The sequence below is a fragment of the Neofelis nebulosa genome, chromosome X (genome assembly GCF_028018385.1).
Source record: "Neofelis nebulosa isolate mNeoNeb1 chromosome X, mNeoNeb1.pri, whole genome shotgun sequence".
NCBI lineage: Eukaryota > Metazoa > Chordata > Mammalia > Carnivora > Felidae > Neofelis > Neofelis nebulosa.
In genome coordinates this window covers 111,592,774-111,601,155 of record NC_080800.1, presented here as the reverse complement: position 1 = coordinate 111,601,155, position 8,382 = coordinate 111,592,774, and the positions used below count along the sequence as shown (strand labels likewise).

At 40.1% G+C, this 8,382-nt stretch overlaps 1 non-coding gene across 1 annotated transcript; it reads left to right on the top strand.

The window, feature by feature from the left end:
• Positions 1-970: 970 nt before the first annotated feature.
• On the top strand, positions 971-1,077 carry LOC131503275 (U6 spliceosomal RNA). Its single transcript, XR_009257378.1, has one exon. It is a non-coding gene; the product is annotated as a U6 spliceosomal RNA (small nuclear RNA).
• Positions 1,078-8,382: the final 7,305 nt, after the last annotated feature.

The window sequence follows — 8,382 nt, the reverse complement described above, 5'->3', positions numbered from 1 at the left end:
TTTGCCAGTTCCATTTGTTGAAGAGATTATTACTTCCCCATAGCAAATTCGTGGCACCCTTGTCAAAAATCAATTGACCATATATACATGGACTTATTTCCAGGCTCTCTATTCTGTTCCACTGGTCTATATGTCTACTTTTATGCCAGTACCATACTGTTTTGACCAGCTTTGTAATATATTTTGAAATAAGGAAGAATTATGCCTACAGTTCTGTCCTTTTTTCCTCAAGATTGACTTGGCTATTCATTGTCTTTTGTAGTTCTATATGAATTTTAGAATTGGTTTTTTTCTATTTCTATTTTTAAAAAGTCATTGGGACTTTGATAGGATTGCGCTGAACCTATGGATTGCTTTGGGAAATATGGACATTTAAACAATGTTAAGTCTTCTGATCCATGAACATGGGGTGTCTTTCCATTTGTTTGGGTTTTTAATTTCTTTCATCAGTGTTTTGTAGAAAATGGGCTAAGAACTTGAACAGACATTTCTCCAAAGAAGACATACAAATAGAACAACAGATATATGGGGAAAAAATGCTCAAAATTATTAATCATCAAGGAAATGTAAATCAAAACCACAATGAGGTATCACCTCACACCTGTCAGAATGGCTATTATTTAAAAAAAAAAAAAAGACAACAAGGGTTGGCAAAGATGTGGAGACATTGGAACCCTTGTATACTGTTGGTGGGAATGCAAAATAGTACAGTCGTTATGGAAAATAGTATGGAGGTCTCTCAAAAAATTAAAAATAGAACTATCAGATGATCCAGTAATCCCACTTCTGAGTATTTATCCACAGTTGCTGCAATCAGGGTCTCAAGGAGCTATTTGCACTCCCATGTTCATTGAAGTACAATTCACAACAGCCAAGATATGGAAACAACCTAAATGTTCCTTGATAGATGAATAAAGAAAATGTGGTATATACATGCAATGGAATATTATCCAGCATTAAGAAAAGAAGGGCGCTCACTTCGGCAGCACATATACTAAAACTGGACCTATACAGAGAAGATGAGCATGGTCCCTGCACAAGGATGACACACAATTTGCAAACTCTTCCCAAGAGTTTCTCAAGAAATGCCACGCAAAAAAAAAAAAAAAAAAAAAAAAAAAAAAAAAAAAATTCTGCAAAATGGGACAACATGGATGAACCTTGAGGACATTATGCTAAATCAAGTAAGGTAGTCACAAAAAGTCAAATGCCATACTATTCCACTTATATGAGGTACCTGAAATAGTCAAATTCATAGAATCAGAGTGGAATGGTGGTTGCCTGGGGCTGGGGGGAGGGGGAAACAGGGAGTTGCTAAGCGATGGGCATCAAGTTTCAGTTAAGCAAGATGAGTAAGTTCTAGAGATCCACTGTACAACGCTGTACTTATAGTCAACAATAATGTAACATCCACTTCACAATTTTTAAGAGGGTAGGTCTCATATTCAGCATTTTGCTAAAATAAAATTTAATTTAATTTTTTTTAATGTTTTTATTTATTTTTGAGACAGAGAAAGACAGAGCATGAGCAGGGGAGGGGCAGAGAAAGAGGGAGACACAGAATCTGAAGCAGGCTCCAGGCTCCGAGCTGTCAGCACAGAGCCCGACGCGGGGCTCAAACTCACACACCGCGAGGTCATGACCTGAGCCGAAGTCCGACACTCAACCGACTGAGCCACCCAGGCGCCCCAATAAAATTTAACTTAATTTTTAAATTAAGCCCCAGTAAATTTTAAATGACTGATATGACAAAATATTTTCTCTGACCACAACAAAATGAAGCTGTAAGTCAGTAACAGAAGGAAAACTGGAAAATTAACAAATACATGGAAATTAAATAACACCCTCTTAAAAACACTGATTCAGAGAAGAAAGCAGAAAGGAAATGAGATGTATGAAATTAAAATCACAACATGACAAAACTTATGAGATGTAGCAAAGAAATTCAGAGCTGTAAATACATTAAATAAGAAGAAATATCTCAAATCAATAACTTTACACTTTAAGAAACAAAAAAAAAAAAAAGATCTAACTAAATACAAAGCTAGTAGAATGAAATAAATAATAAATATTGGCTGGGTGGGTGGGTGGCTCAGTTGGTTGGGCATCCAACTTCGGCCCAGGTCGTGATCCTGCGCTTTGTAGGTTCAAGCCCCACATTGGGCTCTGTGCTGACCACCTGGAGCCTGCTTCAGATTCTGTGTCTCCCCCTCTCTCTGCCCCTCCCCCGGTCTGTCTGTCTCCCAAAAATAAACATTAAAAAAAAATTTTAAATAATACATATTGGAGTGAAGATAGAGAATAGAAAAATATTACAGTGAATCAACAAAACAAAAAGGTAACTCTTTGAAAAGACCAACAAAGTTGACAAACATTTACCTAGAGTAACAAAGAAAAAAAAGGAGGAAAGATTCCAATCAGAAATGAAAGTGGCAACCTTACATAAATATAAAGGATTATAAGAAAATACTATGAATAACTGCACACCAACAAATTAGGCAACTGAGATGAAATGGACAACACTGTACTGGAAGTTCTGGCCAGAGCGATGAGACAAATGAACAAACCAAAAAGTCCTCATATTGGAATGGGAAAAGTAAAACTATATTCACAGGTTCCATGATCTTAATGTAGAAAACCCTAAAGAATTCACACACAAACTACCAGAGCTAATAAACAAATTCATCAAAGTTGCAGGATAAAATATCAACATGCAACAATCAGTTGTATTCTTATATAGGAGTAATGAACAATGTGAAAAGGAAGTTAATAAAATATATTTACAGTAATAGCAAAAGGAATGAAATACATTGGACCAAATTAAGCCAAGGAGGCACGAAAGTTGAAACAAATACTACAAAACATTACTGAAAGAAATGTTAAAACACCTAGCGGGAGAACCTGGGTGGCTCAGTTGGTTAAGCGTCCAACTGTTTGTTTTTTTTTTTAAGTTTTATTTATTTTTGAGAGAGAGAGAGAGAGAGCATGAGCAGGGGAGGGGCAGAGAGAGAGGGGGACAGAGGATCCAAAGTGGGTTCCACACTGACAGCAGCAAGCTCGATGTGGGGCTCAAACTCATGAACCGCGAGATCATGACCTGAGCTGAAGTCAGATGCTCTACTGACTGAGCCACCCAGGTGCCCCATTGTCTAGCTCTTGATTTCAGCTCAGGTCATGATCAAGCCCTATGTTGGGTTCTGTGAAGACATCCTACATTTATGGACTGAAAGACTTATTGCTAAAGTGGCAATACTACACAAAACAATCTATAAAATTCAGTACAATCTCTATCAAATGTCCAACAGCCTTTTATGCAGAAACAGAAAAACCAACCCTAAAATTGATATAAAATTGCAAGACATCCTGAATAGCCAGAACAACCTTGAAAGAGAGGGAAAATGTTGGTAGATTTCTACTTTCTGATTTCAAAATTTATTAGAATCAAAACAGTGTGGTACTGGCATAAGGCTATATACAGACAAATGGAATAGAATTGTGAGTCTAGAAATAAGCCCATACGTCTACAGTCAACTGATTTTTGACAAAGGTGCAAGATCATTCAGTGAGGAAAAATTGGCTCTTCAAAAAAATAATGCTGAGACAATTGGATATCCACATGAAAAAGTATGAAGTTGAACCCCTACCTTACATTATACACAAAAATTAATTCAAAATGGACTAAAGACCTAAGTGCTCAAAGAGCTAAATGATCGAGGAGTTAAAACTTTAAAATTCTGAGGAAAACACAGGTCAAATCTTCATGACCTTGAGTATGGCAGTAGTTTTTAAAAGATGACACCAAAAGTACAAGCAACAAAAGGAAAAATAAATAACTTGGACTTCAGTAAAAGTAAAAACTTTTGTGCATCCAGAAAGAGATGCATTTCTCCAGGATGAGAGAAAATATTTGCAAACCATATAAATGATAAGGGCCAATTATCCAGAATATACAAAGAACTATTACTATTCAACTATAAAAAGACAAACCACCCAATTAACAAATGGGCAAAGGGCTCAAACAGACATTTCTTCAAAGAATATATACATATGGCCAACAAGCACATGAAAAGATACTCAGCATTATTAGTCATTGGGGAAATGCAAGTAAAAGCCACAAAACCTCACACCCACTAGGATAGCTATAATTAAAAACAATGGAAATTAACAAGTCTTGGTGAGGCTGTGGAGAAATTGGAACGCTTGTACATTCTGGTAGGAACGTAAAATGGGGCAGTTGTGGAAAACCATTTGGAGGTTCCTCAAAAAGTCAAAAAATACAATTACCAAATGACCCAGGTGTATACTCTACCCCAAGATGTATACCTGAAAGAATTGGTATTTTCAATTATTTTGAAAACAGCCATCCAAACAAATACTCATTCATGAATTTTCATAGAGCACTATTCACAAAGCCAAAAGATGAAAATAACCTAAATGTCCTTCAATGGAAGAATGAATAAACAAAATATGGTATATCTATTCAATGGAACATAATTCAGCCTAAAAAGGAATCAACTGATACATGCTACAACGTGGGTGGACCTCACAAACAAGTGTACAATTAAGTAGCATTTAGTACCTTCACTATGTTGTGCATTCATCACATCTGCTTTGAAAACATTCTCATTACCCCAAAGGAGACGCCCATCCTCCCCAGCCTCTGGCAACCACTAATCTGTTTTCTGTCTCTATGGATTTACCTATACTGAATATTTCACATAAATGGAACATAATACATAAATACATAAATAGTATATGAGCTTCAGTGCCTGGTCAGCATATTGTTTCTTGAGGTTTGTCCACGTCGTAGCATGTATCAATATTTCATTCCCTTTTCTGGCCAAAGAATTATCCACTGAATGGATATACCACCTCTTGGGTATGAAGTCAATTCCAGATGAATTTTATATCTAAATATATAAGGTAAAATAATATGACTTGTAAATGAAAACATAGAAAAATATCTGCATGACCTTGGCGTAGGTGATTTTTTCCTAACCAAGACTCCAACAGCACTAATGATAAAGGAAAATACCAATGAACTGGAAGACATTACAACTGGCAACTCTTCTTCAACGGACATCATTAAGTGAGTGAAACAGCAAGCCACAGAGTGGGAGAAGACATCTGCAGCACATGTATCCAACAAAGGATTCAAATTCAGAATCAAACACATCAGTAGCAAAAAAAGAACCCAATAGAAATACGGGCAAGAGACTTAACAGGCACTTTGCAAAAAAAAAAAGTATATTCAAATATTCACTGACCATGTATTCTACATAGGAAAAGGTGCTCATCTTAATTGATCATCAAGGAAATGCATATTAAAACCATAATCCTACTACTCACCAGGATGGCTGAAATGAAAGAGCCAGCCAATTTCAAAAAAAGTTGAGAAGGACAAGGGACAAGTGAACCCCTCATACACTGCCAGGGGGAATGCAGATTGTACATTTTGAAAAACATTTTGGCAGTATCTAAAGAAGGTGAACGTATATAAACCCTATGACCCAACCATCCCACTCCTAATGTGCTGGTAATGATCTTTTTCTTGATCTGGGTGGTGGTTACAAAGCCATGCATTTAGTGAGAATTCACTGAGCTATACACTTAATAGTTGAGCATTTTTCTGTTTGTGCATCATGCTTCAATAAATTTCTTTTAGAATACATACAAAGAGGTGGGAAATGTCCTATAACCATGAGGCTCTAAGTGTTAATGTGTTTCTTTTGATTATTATTAAACACTATTGATTAAACAAATATATTATAAATTTGGGCGCTTATAAACAAAACATGCTTATTGAATATCCCACTCCTAATGGTACAAATGAATTTCTTGAAATTAGTTCGTATCATGAATGAATATTAGTCACCTCCCGAATGAGGTCTGGCTCATCACCAATTATATCTCTATTTCCCATTTTCCAGAGATGATATGTCAGTGAGCACAGGCAGAATCTTGTTATAGCAGGGTCGCTCAAAACTTTTAAATTTCCTTTAGAGTTATATGGCTTAAATCAAATACTGAACTATCACCAATTTTTTCCCAATGATCTATCAGCTGATCAATTAATTAATAAATCCTTCTTCTGGGACGCCTGGGTGGATCAGTCAGTTAAGCATCCAACTTCAGCTGAGGTCATGATCTTGCGGTTTGTGAGTTTGAGCCCCGCATCGGGCTCTGTGCTGACAGCTCAGAGCTTGGACCTGCTTTGGATTGTGTGTCTTTCTCTCTCGCTCTGCCCCTCCCCTACTTGCGCTCTCTCTCCCTTGCTCAAAGATAAATAAACATTAAAAAAATTTTAATTAAAAAAAATAAATTCTTCAATTCTGTCTAAAAGAAAAAACCCAGGAAACTATTTGATATGCAGGATTCCCTACCTAGTCATTCGTCATTCAGTTCCCCAGGCAGGATGGTTTAAAGCCTCTTTGGCTCCTCGGATGCCTTAAACCCTGGGGCAACACACCATGGCAAGATCAGAGCAGGTAGGAGTGGAGGCTGGGTGGTGATGAAGGCGAGGTGGGGAGGGAGAACCTCCCTCAGAGTTTTCCTCAGGATCAGTTTTAGGAAGAAGAACGTATGGAACCAAGGACTTGGAAATAGTTGCCTTTAAAGCTATTCATGTCCAATCTCCCTTGGACAGTCTTTACGCAGCCCTGCCAGGCATGAGCGAACCTTGGTCCCTAAAGGACCCCTCAGAAGCGGCTCCCCAAGACTGCATCTCTAGGAGGCCTCTCTGGGTCTCGGGCACTCAGCCTGCCACTGATCTGCAGGCCTCAGTGAGGGTGCAGGGTCTCCCTTACTGCACTAATTGTCCAGTTCACCTCTGAAGTGCTGGGTGGTTTTTGCTCCCACCCATGTCCTGCATGAGGAAGGAGTTAGAGCACTCAGAGAAAGGCAAATCTCCCTAGGGAGAACCAGGCCGCTGTGCTTCCCTGTTAATCCTTTCGGGTTGCTCCATGACTTCTGCCAAGGTCGGCTGTCAGCGTGGACCCGCATGCCAGATGGGCTGAGTTGCAAAGGGCTGGCAGGCAGGCAGGACAGTGGACGAGACAGCACCAGGGAGGAAGAAAACCAGTTAGCAGAGATGCCTCTGAGGTGTTTCTGTCAAATCCACTCCCAGAGGTCACCAGATCCCAGAGGTCCTTGCAGTGCAGCCAGCTTCATGGTGACCAATGTGGGCCCATGTCCAGAGAGCCGGCAAGGAGGCCAGGCACGCTGGCAGTCCCAGAGACTGAAATACACAGGGAAATCAGGGAGACAGGATGGAATCCTCAAAACTCAGGGAACACGGAGAGTCTTTTCGGCCACACTTAATTTTTGGTAGTGATTTGCCAATTACATGAGAGTAAAGTGCATATTAAGTTCACATTTAACCCTAAACTGGTCAGCCCCATATGTTCAGGGAGTTTATATGGATCTCCAGTCCTGGGCGAGCCTTTGCTAGTTACTGAGGTTCTAAGACCATCTCTGGCCACAGGAGAAAGTACTCGAGAGGTATTCTAAGACAGCAGTTCTCAAAGGGGGAATGCTGGAAAATCAGCATCATGCGGTAACTTGTTAGAAATGCCCGTTTTCTGGCCCACTCCAGGCCAACTGAGGTAGAAACTCTGGGGGTGGAGCCCAGCAATTGCTGTTCTAACAAAATCTGGGTTTTAAAGGCTGTTCTAAGAGGAAAGTCAGTATGGAGTGAGTTTGGAGAGCCAAAGAAGGAAGATGTGATATGCCATCGAAGGAAGGATTAGGACAGGCCGGGAGGCAATACTGGGAGCTAAAAGCAAGGAATAATTGAAGGCGCATTGGCAGCTTGACCCAGCACCGGATCTGTGAGCTGGGGGACAGGAAAGAAAGTTGGCTGTCACGGAGCCAGATGAACGGCCTAGAAAACCAAGGAGGGAACAGGACATAAAGGATGTGGGAACTGGGGGCTACCGAAACCTTGATGGAAGAGCGACTTGGTGACCACGGTCGTGGAGGAAAATTAATGAATGTGTAGCACAGAAATAAGGAGGTGGGTTGTTTTGAGGAGAGGCAGCCTCTCCAGGAACATGCCCCCCATGTCCAGCTTTTCCTGTGACTCTCCTACAAGTCCCAGACCCCTTTGGGCTTGAGACTGGGTAGAAGGGGGACAGTTCCCTGGTCCTAGTCTGTGTACAGGGACAAGACATACTTTTGGAGGCCTGGCACCCTCTGTTAACAGGGCAGCTCTTTCTTAAAGAGCTCAAAAGTGGAACTTCCCGGCTGAGGGGTTATCTTGAGAGAAAAGGGTTTGGAGCCCTCCAAGAACAAAACAGATCATGGCTGAGAAGGGATTCCTCGCTCCACAGGAAACAGCTAAGAGGTTTAAGAATGACACTTCCCGAGTGGCACCTGGGTGGC